General features: G+C 50.5%; 1 protein-coding gene across 1 annotated transcript in view; it reads right to left on the bottom strand.

Moving 5' to 3' along the window:
• The window catches only part of LOC125463795 (uncharacterized), a 35,270-nt gene that overhangs the window by 2,002 nt on the left and 20,872 nt on the right, over positions 1–12,396 (bottom strand). The window lies entirely within an intron of this gene.

Here is a 12,396-nt window from a genome sequence, read left to right as displayed (position 1 = left end):
AACACCAATCTATCCATGCCATCCCAGAAATATTTTTTCATAAATCTTACAAACTCTCCAAAGCCTTCACATTCTTCCTAAAATGTTACGAATGTTCCATGTATTCAGACTGACCCTTTAGTTCTGTCTCATTACTATTTTGATAACCTCTAGCCTTGTTTGCTGCAGTGCGCTGTTCCGTTCACAGGTTCAGCCCCTACCTCCACGTTCTGATTATTTCCCTTCTTGTTACCTTTCTGTCTTATTTATCTTCTCTGTTCAGCGTATCACATCCTCATGAACTTGATTCCAATGCCACTACTGTTTAAAACTCTCTCTATTGTCCTCATTATATGACTCTCCAGATCATTGGTCCCAGCGCACAGCTCCCATGTTTCCTAGTGTGGGTGCAGTCCAACGTCATCTTTATTGTGTGTGGATTAAATTTAATAATTACATTAACGCCTCTTCTCACTCACTTACTCACTGGAACCACAGTTACCTGATGAACCCTTCAACATAATAAAATGATTGTCACCTGCTTCTCTCACCCTTTCTGTCTCTTAATTAAAAGACAGGTTGTTTAAATATTTTATATTTTTCTAAATTCTAGCACTTTGCCTTTACTCACCAACAAGTTGCTCACCAAACAGGTTTTCAATTTCCTAAGGTGCCTCTTTATTTTTTCAAATCTCCATTCCCCTGCCTCTTTCCCAGAAGATGTCGGAAATGACTGCCAGACTACTCGGACCTCTTGGCATCAGGGTAGCCCACAAACGCAGCAACACACTAAAACAGCAGCTAATGAACTTAAAAGACCCTATACAGACAACAAGCAAAATGAACGTCATCTACAAAATACCTCGCAAGAACTGTGACAAACACTACATTGGACAAACAGGCAGGAAGCCAGCCACCAGGATACATGAACATCAACTAGCCACAAAACGACATGACCCACTATCACTCGTATCCTTACATACAGTTGAGGAAGGACACCACTTTGATTGGGACAACACATCCATCCTAGGACAAGCCAAACAGAGACACGCACGAGAATTCCTAGAAGCATGGCATTCCAACCGGAACTCCATCAACAAACACATTGATTTGGAGCCAATCTACCATCCCCTGAGAAAAAGAACAGGAAATGACATCATGAACACAGGAAATGACATCACCAACCCAAGGAAACCAAAACAGATAAATAGAAAGCTGGACATAACACCAGCAATTCGTCGGAGGCTCATTGTTGATGTTACCCAGAATGGTGACAAAACATCTGGGAACAAACCTTCAAGCTCAGTGAACCAGCTTACATCTGGAACAAAATAAAGACCCACTCTCTTGTGGACCGAGAGGAGGAGAGTGCTGTACTGGAGGTGGAAGGAAGACGTCGGGCTGGCTGTGCACCCTTGCAACCGGTGGATCTTAATGCTGGCTTCGGCCTAACGCTGGTTCAGGGGAGCAGCCAACCTGCAATGATGGCTGCGGCAAGTGCTCGTGCCCCAGGTCAGGGGGTCCGGAACACCATCCGTGTTTCCGTGAAGAAGGTGGATGAAGGTGCACCTGTGGACCACACCTTCTTTGTGAAGAGGGTCCTGTTGGACTGTTGTGGGTTCGCTGCTGCGGACATTTACTGCCTGCAGGATTTCCCCGGAGGAGGTTTTTACGACGTGACCTTCAGGAGTGCCAAGCTTTGCGAGCGCTTCCTGGAGGTTTTCAAGGAGAAAGGAGGTGAGGACCCCCTCCCTGTATTGACTGCTGTCCCGCTGTTCGTGATGCCAGCGCAGAGGAGCTGTATGGTGACTGTACACATGTACAACCCGCATGTGCCAGCAGTTGATGTCCTGACCTTCCTCAGAAGGTACGTGAAGGTGGAAGTGGACCTAACTGACATCATGGACCCCTTTGGCATCTGGACCAGTAAGAGGCAGGTCAAGGTGACGCTGAGGATGGGCGCAGACGGGAATGTCGCACACCCACCGTCCAGCTTCGTGATCGGCGGGAGCAAGGGCTACCTAACCTACGCAGGGCAACCTAAAGTCTGCCATGCCTGTGGTAGGTCAGGTCACGTGGTGGCCGACTGCAAAGCCACCATCTGCAGGGAGGAGGGACACCTTGCAAAGGATTGTCCACAAGAGAAAAGCTGCAACCTTTGTGGGGAAGCGGGTCACCTCTATAGGGCATGCCCGCGGCGGGGGACCACCTACACCCGGGTCGCCGGCAGGGGCTATGCAGGGCAAACCCCCCTGGAGGAGAGGAAGGCACCAGGGCCCTGCAAGGACCCCCCTAGTGTGCAGGAGGGCCAGGTCGTGCAGGAGGGCCCAGCCCTGCAGGATGGGCCCGAGGCCAGCAAAGCGCCCCTCCAGGCTCCGCTCCCCCCCGACAAGCTGGAGTTGATGGAGGCGGCGATAGGCGACGCAGGGGAGTGGACGACGGTCCAGAAAGCGAGGAGGAAGGCGTGTCAGCGGGCCCAGGAACCGCAACCATCAGGCGGGAAGAGGCAGCTACAGGGGGGCTATAAGAGCTCCTCTGACGAGGGGGATTCAGAGAGGGCCCGCCCAAAGCAGAAGCTAAAGATCTCAAGGGAGAAGGAAAGCAGCGCCCCGCTTTCAGGTGATGGGAGGCGTCCTGAGGCTCCCTCCGACCCCCAGTCACGTGACTCTCCTGCCTCTGTACCCCCGACGGGGGGGATGCCACCCGGAAGGCAGCACGGACGGTTTCCTGAGCCCGGAGAGCGTCCAGCAGTTAGCCCGGGCAATGGGCATGAAGGGACAGATGGAGGGGCTGGACGTTGGACTTGGGGAGGGTACTGCGGTCACTGCCCACAATGGGGGTACGCGTTGCGAGCATTAATGTGCGCAGTGTCAAGTCCACCGCGAGATGTGTGTCCACGTTGGCCTACCTGACCACCATCAAGGCAGACCTCCTGTTTCTGCAGGAGTGCGGGATACCGCACCTCGGCAGGTATGGGAAATGGTCCGGCGCCTGGACCTGTGGGCCTTTGATCTGGTCGGGGGGGTAACGACTGTCGCTCCTCGGGCCTGGCTATTCTGCTGCGGGGGCACAACTTCACCATCTCTCAAGTTCAGGAGGTGGTGGGGGGGGCGCCTCCTAGTGGCTGACATCACCTACAGGAACGCTCCCCTGAGGCTGATCAACGTGTACGCCCCAGTGGTACGGAGTGAGCGGTTGGCCGTCCTGCAGCGGCTTCCACCCCTGCTGGCTACGTCCAGGCCGGTCATCCTAGGCGGAGACTTCAACTGCATCATCGATGCAGATGGAAGATCCGGCGTGGGGACAGCGGGTGGGGGGAGTCAACTGGACGTCACGTCCAGATTCCTGATGGGCACGGTGAAGGACGCCAAGCTGCTCGACGTCTTCAGCACCCCTGCAGACGGAGCGCAGCGGAGGTACACCTGGTTGCGTCCAGACATGTCTATTCGCTCAAGGATAGACTTCCTGTTTGTGTCACGGGCGTTCTCGGTCAGGTCCACCGGCGTCGAGCTGGTGTTCTTCTCTGACCACTACCTCCTGCTGGCCGACTGTCACTTACAGGACAACCAGCCGGCTGGCAAGGGGACGTGGAAGCTCAACACGACTCTGTTGACCCCAGAGAACGTCGAGGAGCTTAAGAGGGAGTACGCCGGTTGGAGAACCGTGAAACCCCTCTTTGAGTCTCCGGGCGACTGGTGGGAGACGGTGAAGGAGAACATCAAGAGGTTCTTTGTCCTCAAGGGTGTTCAGAAGGCGAGAGAGAGGCGGGGGAAAGCTGTCGCGACTCCAGAAAAGGGTGCAGAACCTGCTCCTTCCGCATTGATGTGGGTCGATGTCATGGAGGTCCTCCGTGAGGTGAGGGGCCAGCAAGCCTCGCTCTTCGTCGCGGAGGCCTCCAGAATAATCTTCCAGTCCAGGGTCCACTCCGTGGAGCAGGACGAGACGTGCTCGCTTTTCTTCTTTCAGAAGGTGCACAAAGAGAGCTCTGTGCTTAGCCGGCTGAAGGAGGACGACGGCTCGGTGACGTCGTCTCGGCCCGACATTTTGAGGATCAGCAGATCCCTCTATGCCGGACTGTACGACACGAAGCCCACGGACAACACGGCCTCCGAGTCGTTCCTGTCGTCTATCATGGAGGTCTTAGACAATGGCACGAGGGAGTGGCTGGACCGGCCGATATCCCTGGACGAGCTGACCAGAGCTCTCAAGTCCTTGGGGAGGAATAAGACTCCCGGGAGCGACGGCTTACCGGTCGAGCTGTATTCCGCTCTGTGGGACCTGGTCGGCCAGGACCTGCTGGAGGTGTACGATAGTGCGATTTGGGCAGGGGAAATGTGTAAGTCCATGAGGAAGGGCATCATCACCCTCATTTACAAGAGGAAGGGGGAAAGGGAAGAAATTAAGAATTGGCGTCCCATTTCACTATTGAACGTGGACTACAAAATCCTGGCCAAGGTCATAGCTGACCGGGTCAGGTCTGTCCTGGAGTCGGTGATTCACCGTGACCAAACCTGTGCTGTGCCGGGCAGGAAGATCGCTGAGAGCCTCGCGCTCATCAGGGATACGATCGCCTACGTACAGGACAGGCGGGTGGACACCTGCCTCGTCAGCCTGGACCAGGAGAAGGCCTCCGACAGGGTCTCTCATGCTTACATGAGGTACGTCCTCTCCAAATTGGGGTTCGGGGAGGGCATCCGCAATTGGATCCGGCTGCTCTATGCCAACATCGTTAGCGCAGTCTCGATCAACGGGTGGGAATCGGACAGTTTTCCTGTTAGATCTGGAGTCAGGCAGGGCTGACTGCTCTCTCCTGCCTTGTTCATGTGCTGTATGAAGCCCTTTGCCGCATCCATCAGGAAGGACGTGAGCCTGAAGGGCGTGACTATCCCAGGCAGCGGAGGCCTTCAAGTCAAGACCTCCCTGTACATGGACGACGTCGCCATCTTCTGCACCGATCATTGGTCGGTGAGTCGGCTGTTGGACATCTGCGGCCAGTTTGAACTGGCCTCGGGTGCCAAAGTCAATAGGGGTAAGAGCGAGGCCATGTTCTTCGGGAACTGGGACGACCGCTCCTTCATCCCCTTCACCGTCAGGACAGACTACCTGAAGGTGCTGGGTGTGTGGTTTGGTGGAGCTGGGGCATGCACTAAGACTTGGGAGGAGCGTATCACCAAACTGAAGCAGAAGCTGGGCAGGTGGACGCTCCGGTCCCTCTCCATCGCGGGTAAGAACCTGGTTGTCAGGTGCGAGGGGCTTTCGGTACTGTTGTATGTGGCGCAGGCCTCGCCTATTCCCTGGACCTGCGCCACTGCGGTCACCTGGGCCATCTTCCACTTCATTTGGGGGTCGAGGATGGACCGGGTCCGCAGGGACACCGTGTACAAAGACCTGGAAAATGGGGGAAAGGGCGTACCGAACGCCACCGTCGCCCTGATGGCTACCTTTGTGTGCAGCTGCATCAAGCTGTGCGTAGATCCTCAGTATGCAAACACCAAGTGTCACTACTTACTGAGGTTCTACCTGTCCCCGGTGTTGCGAAGGATGGGCCTGGCCTCGTTGCCACAGAACGCTCCGAGTAGATGGACCGTCCCGTACCACCTGTCCTTCGTGGAGAAATTTTTGAAGGGAAACACCTTTGACCACAAGGCCGTCAGGCAGTGGTCAGCACGTAGTATCCTCGAGACCCTTCGGGTAAAGGAGAGGGTGGATCCCGTCGTGTGGTTCCCCACGCAGACTGCCAAAGTCGTTTCACAGAATGCCTCATCGCCAGAACTTTCAAACAAGCACAAGGACATTGATTGGCTGGCGGTGAGAGGGGCTCTGCCAGTGAGATCCTTTATGCATGCCCGGAATCTCTGCGCCACCGCAAGCTGCCCTCGAGGCGGCTGCGGGGCGGATGAGACTGTCGATCACCTCCTTCTGGAGTGTGCCTATGCGCAGGAGGTCTGGAGGGGATGCAGTGGTATTTGTCGAGATACGTCCCGAGCAGCTCCATAACGCGGGACTCCGTGCTCTACGGGCTGTTTCCGGGGACGCACACCGAGACCAACATCAACTGCGCCTGGAGGACCGTCAATGCAGGGAAAGACGCTCTTTGGTCTGCCCGCAACTTGCTGGTCTGCCACCTGTAAGAACTGACCCCAGCCGAATGTTGCAGACTGGCGCACTCCAAGGTCCAGGACTACGTGCTGAGGGACGCGCTAAAGCTTGGGGCAGCCGCCGCCAAGGCGCGGTGGGGAAAGACCACCGTATGAAACCCCTCGTCCAGAATAGAAAAAAGGGCCCTATCTGGTAACTGGGCCCAGCTGGCGCCTTCCACAACTGGTTAGGGAGCCAAGTGGGACTGTGTGGGGTGACGACTGCCGGGGTATTTTCTTTGCTTTGTTTTTTTTTTCTTCTTTGTTTGTTTTTTTTCCTTTAGTTGGTGTACGTACCCCCTGGGTAACCTGGAGCGGCTTGCATGACTGGGTAGGTGTATAAATATGTTTTATTTTTTGTACATCTTATGAATAAAGTATATTTTTTTCAAATAAAAAATAAAAGTGAAGAAACGTCTGAAAACGAACCTTCCAGCTCAGTGAGCAAACTCACATCCAGAACCTCAACCTGAGCTACAAATCTTCTCAAAACTCATGAGCTCAACAATGTTGTGAATGTTGTGACTTCTGCAGCATCTCCTTCTTTCGTTGCTACAAAAGCAAAGTGCTCTTTTAGCACTTCCCCTCACCCCTTTCCTTGTTACAAACACACACAGATTGATACAAACAGGGCCTGTCTCCACACTGAAGGGATTCTATCAAAAACACAAGAAAAGAAGTAGAGGGCGATGAGCTGAATTGAATTGTGATAGCTCACAAAGATACAATGGGCCGAATGGCCCGTTGTGCTATAACCATCCTGTGTTTGAGGGGTGTTGGTGAAGAAAGTGCACTTGTCATTGATAACTGAAAGGAAAACAGAATAAAATTTCATGTTTTAAGATTCTTAAAGTAAGTCTATGAACACAATGACTAAACACCATTTTCTCAGAGAACTTAAACTTTCAACGCAACAGAAAAATCCACTTCATGGGCAAATTATAGGCTGTGTTTTAAGTAATCTGTTGATTTTTTTTTTCTGGATCCAGTCCAAAGTGATGCTTTGCTCTCAAAGCTCTACTTCCATTCCTTTCCTAACCTGGTAACTATCCCATAATTTTCTTTCACAGCGAAGGTTTTACCTCTAGTGCAGACTAAGCAAATCCTCCAGCTTCACTTCTAATCCTCACAAAGGTTTTCAATATGAGCCCCAATACCTACCATCATATGGTGACCCAGGGAAGCTTCCAGTCTCTAGCAGTTCCCTCTTGCCTGGATTCCGGCAAATTAACTGTTTATCTTAGAAATCTTCGCCTCTCAAAGTCCAGCCCAATTGAAGTGAATCATCTAGGCCTGGTGTATAGAAATGCTGATTTACAGACATTGAGATGGCACAGTGGCAAAGTGGTTAGCACTGCAGCCTCACAGCACCAGGAACCCGGTTTCAATTCCACCCTCAGATGATTGTCTGTGAGGAGTTTGCACATTCTCCCCCTGTCTGCGTGCGTTTCCTCCGGGTGCTCCGGTTTCCTCCCACAGTCCAAAGATGTGCAGGCTGGGTGGATTGGCCATGGGAAATTGCCCATAGTGTTCAGGAATGTGTAGGTAAGGTGGTTACAGGGGGGTGAATCTGGGTGGGATACACTGAGGGTCATTGTGGATTTGTTGGGCCAACGGGCCTGTTTCCCCACTGTAGGGTCTCTGTGTGTTGAGACCCCAGATCTTTTTAACATTTGAAGTGAATGGACAGTGAAATGCACAGAGGCCTGTATCCATCACCAAACCACCCTTCATTTATGTGCGCACTGCACATGGGCTCTGACCAGCCAGTGCAGAGCCAATCCTTACACTGCAGAGGCTCTCCGAATCTCCAGTTTATACCTGTCAGCCAGGGCTCCCTGATTACCCCAGGTAAGCAGCCTGAAACCTGGCCATGCTTCCAATCACTACATTAAGGTATAAATGTTAACAATCTGATATTCTCAATGCCCTCCTGACACTTTGAAGATTCATAAACTAACCACAGAAAAATACAGAGGCTGATGTCATTGTCTGCAGGTGTGAACACCTTATGTCTTCTTTCCAGCAAACATCCTGGACCAATCTTCAACTTTTAACAGGTCTATCCATTGGGCAAGTTGTAAGGCAGTGATCAGAACAGGTTATATGACCCCCTTCATTTTACCTTCAATTAAAGAGACAGTTTCGAGACACAGAAATCCTTTATAATACCCTCCTCTTCCTACCCGTCATATGGACATCAAAATCTTTGGATCTTTTCTCACCAAGTCTCTTTGACTCTCTTATATAAGATAACAAAGTGTGAAGCTGGATGAACACAGCAGGCCAAGCAGCATCTCAGGAGCACAAAAGCTGACGTTTCGAGCCAGGCCCTTTTGCGCTCCTGAGATGCTGCTTGGCCTGCTGTGTTCATCTAGCTTCACACTTTGTTATCTTGGATTCTCCAGCATCTGCAGTTCCCATTATCTCTGACTCTCTTACTTCTGTTTTTATTTATTTTATTTATTCATATAGGTTCTCACTTGTATTGTCAATCCGACATCTGCTGTTTGTACCCTCTCCATCTCATGTCATCCAGAGAGGGACCTTCAATTTTGTGAAGGGTCACTGGACCTGACATGTTAAGATTAGATTCCCTACAGTGTGGAAACAGACCATTCGGCCAAACAAGTCCACACCGCCACTTGAAGCATCCCACCCAGACCCATCCCCCTATAACCCACACACCCCTGAACACTACAGGCAATTTAGCATGGCCGATCCACCTAACCTGCACATCTTTGGACTATGGGGGGAAACCGGACCATCCAGAGGAAACCCACACAGACACGGGGAGAATGTGCAAACACCACACAGACAGTCGCCCGAGGCTGGAATCGAACCCAGGTCCCTGGCGCTGTGAGGCTGCAGTGCTAACCCCTGAGCCACCGTGCCGCCCCGTTAACTTTGCTTTCTCTCCACAAATGCTGCCAAACCTGCCCACTCTCTCCAGCAGTTTCTGTTTTTGTTTCAGATCTCCAGTGAGCTTTGTTTTATTTTATTTTCATTTACTTTTAGTTTTGTTTGCTGCACCTACACCTTCGTACTTCAAGTGTACCCAACCATCTCCTCTTAAAACAGCTATTTGCTTTAAATTTATCTGTGCCTGTTCTCACTCCACTGAAGTTTATCCTCACAGTGTTTATTTCCAGACAGCTAAGAATACAGGTCCAAAGGCTGAAGCACTCTGTCAATGTATTTCTCACTATAGTAGCTCTTATCGCTAACATCTTGCCTGTAGGAGAATGAAGAAATAATATGTTGCACTTTGTCAGTATCATGCATGTTCAATGATTATTGTATTTGATTTTTCTTGGATTATTTGCTCTTGTCAGTTTCAGGCTTGCACAAATAAGTAAATACCAACTACCTCCAGCTGTAATTTCCCCAAATTGCTTTCCTTCCGCTTTGGTAGTGCGTGGGCTCAAACAGGAAGGAAACTGAAATCCTCTGATATTTCAAAGAAGAATTACACTCTGGACAGTGCTACTGAAGAAAAGCATTCAGCTTTGATCCCTAATCTGACATATGTTCTTGATCTCAGCCTGAAAACTGGCCATTACACTTGCTCTCATTTAATTTCCTATCAACATTTATTGCTCAGGCTCATACAATAAAAATTTACATTTGGACCAGCTTCTTCCACTTCCAAAGAACTACAGGTCTGTAAGATCATAAGAAACAGAAACAGGAGTGGGCCATTCGGCCCCTTCAGCCTGCTCCATTATTTAGCAGTATCATAGCTGATCCAACATTTCTCATGTCCACTTTAATGCCCTTTGAGTCATACAGCCATACAGCGCAGAAACAGACCTTTTGGTCCAACTCATCCACGCTGACCAAGTTTCTGAAACTAAACTAGTCCCACTTACCTGTGTCAGGCCCATATCCCTCTAAACCTTCCTCTCCATGTACCTGTCTGAATGTCTTTTAATGTTGTAACTGTACCTGTGCAACTGTAGACTTACTCTGGCAGTTCATTCCACATATGAATTATGTCCTGTGTAAAAATGTTGCTCCCCCCCAGCTCCCTTTTAAATCTTGAACAGAAACAGAAGTTGCTGGAAAAGTTCAGCAGGTCTGGCAGCATCTGTGGAGGAGAAAACAGAGTTAACGTTTCTGGTTCTTCCTCAGAACTGATGGTGGCTGGGAAAATGTCACTTTATATTGCAGAAAATAGGGAGGTGGGTGGGGCAGGAAATAAACTGTAGGATAGAGACCAAAGAGAGAGAAACACAGTTGCACAGACAAAGGAGTTGCTAACAATCAGGCTGGGACAGTGAGTAGTTGCTAATGGGGACTGTAAGTGACTAACACCAGGGGGTGTGTAGTGGCAGGCTGTGTGGTAACAAGGGGTGTGTAGTGGCAGGCTGTGTGGTAACAAGGGGTGTGTAGTGGCAGGCTGTGTGGTAACAAGGCCTGGTGTGTGGGATGGGGGGCTGGGACATGGGAGAGTTTAGACCCTAAAGTTATTGAACTCAATATTGAGCCCAGAGGGCTGTAGGGTCCCCAAGCGGAAAATGAGGTGTTGTTCCTCCAGCTTGCACTGGGCTTCACTGGAGCACTGCAGCAAGCCAGAGACAGAGATGTTGGCCAGGGAGTAGGGTGGTGCGTTGAAGTGGCAGGGAACAGGTAGTTCAGGGTCTTTTTTGCGAGCAGAACGTAGATGTTCTACGAAGCGGTCACCCAGTCGATGCTTCATTTCTCCAATGTAGAGGAGACCACATTGTGAGCAGCAAATGCTGTAGAGTGGATTGTGGGAAGTGCAGGTGAGGTGCTGCTTCACCTGGAAGGTATGTTCGGGCCCTTGGATACTGGGGAGGGAGGCGGTAAATGGGCAGGTGTTGCACCTTCACCAGTTACAGGGGAAGATGCCTTCGGGCTGTGGGGTGGTGTTGGGGGTGAAGGAAGTGTGGACTAGGGTGTCCCAGAGGGAACAGTCCCTGCGGAAGGCGGACAAGGGAGGGGACGGGAATATGCGTCTGGTGGTGGCGGAAATGTCGTCTGATGATCTTCTGGATGTGGATGCTGGTGGGATGGTGGGTGAGGATAAGGGGAACCCTAGTGCAGTTGGGGAGGGAAGAGAAGGGGTGAGGGCTGAAGTGTGGGAGGTGGGTCAGACCCGATTGAGGGCTTTATTGACAACGGAGCTGGGGAATCCTCGGTTGAGGAAGAAGGTGGACATTTCAGAGATAATAGGAGCTGCAGATGCTTCTCGGAAATTTCGGAGGCTCCCTTGTCAAATTTGGCCTCATCTGAACATATACAATGGAGATAGAAGAACTGAGGGAATGGGATGGAATCTTTACAGGAAGTGGGGTGTGAGGATGTATAGTCCCTTTTAAATCTCTTTCCTCTCACCTTAAAAATATTGCCCCCTAGTTTTGAACTCATCCCCCACCAAGGAAAAGACCTTTACTATTCACTTTATCTACACCCCTCATGATTTTATAAACCTCTAAAAGGTCACCCAGCAACCTCCTACGCTCCAGGGGAAAACATCCCAGCCTATCCAGCCTCTCCTTATAACCCAGATCCTCCATTCCCAGCAATATCCTTGTAAATCTTTTCTGAACACTCTCCAACTTGATAATATTCTTCCTACAGTAGAGTGACCAGAATAGTACACAATACTCCAAACGTGGCTTCATCAATGTCCTGTACAACTTCAGCATGACATTTCAACTCCTACACTCAACGGTCTGAGCAAGTGTGCCAAACACCTTCTTAACCACCCTGTCTGCCTGGTTTGCAACTTTCAAAGAAATATATACCTGAACTTCTCGGCCTGTCTGTTCAACAACACCACCCACGGCCCCATCATTAATTGTATAAGTCCTGCTTTTATTTGCTTTACCAAAATGCAATACCTCGCGTTATCCAAATTAACCTGCATCTGCCACTCCTCAGCTCATTGGCCCAATTGATCAAGATTCCTTTGTAATCTTAAATAACCTCCTTCACTGTCCACTCTCTGCCCATTTTGATGTCATCTGTACCGTTACTAACCACGCTTCCTAAATTCTCATCCAAATCATTTATATAAATTACAAACAGAAGTGGACCCAGCACTGATACCTCTGAAACATCACTGGTCACAGGCCTCCAGTTCAAAATACAACCCTCCCCCATCTGCATCCTGCCATCAAACCAATTTTGTATACAATTAGCAAACTGTCCTTGAATCCCATGTGATCTAATTTTGCTAATTAGTCCACCAGGCAGAACATTGTCAAAAGCTTTCCTAAAGTCCATGTGGACAACGTCTACTGCTCTGCCC

Source organism: Stegostoma tigrinum, chromosome 22 (assembly GCF_030684315.1).
Source record: "Stegostoma tigrinum isolate sSteTig4 chromosome 22, sSteTig4.hap1, whole genome shotgun sequence".
NCBI lineage: Eukaryota > Metazoa > Chordata > Chondrichthyes > Orectolobiformes > Stegostomatidae > Stegostoma > Stegostoma tigrinum.
Note: the sequence above shows the minus strand (reverse complement) of the source record. Positions and strands in the feature narration are given on the sequence as shown.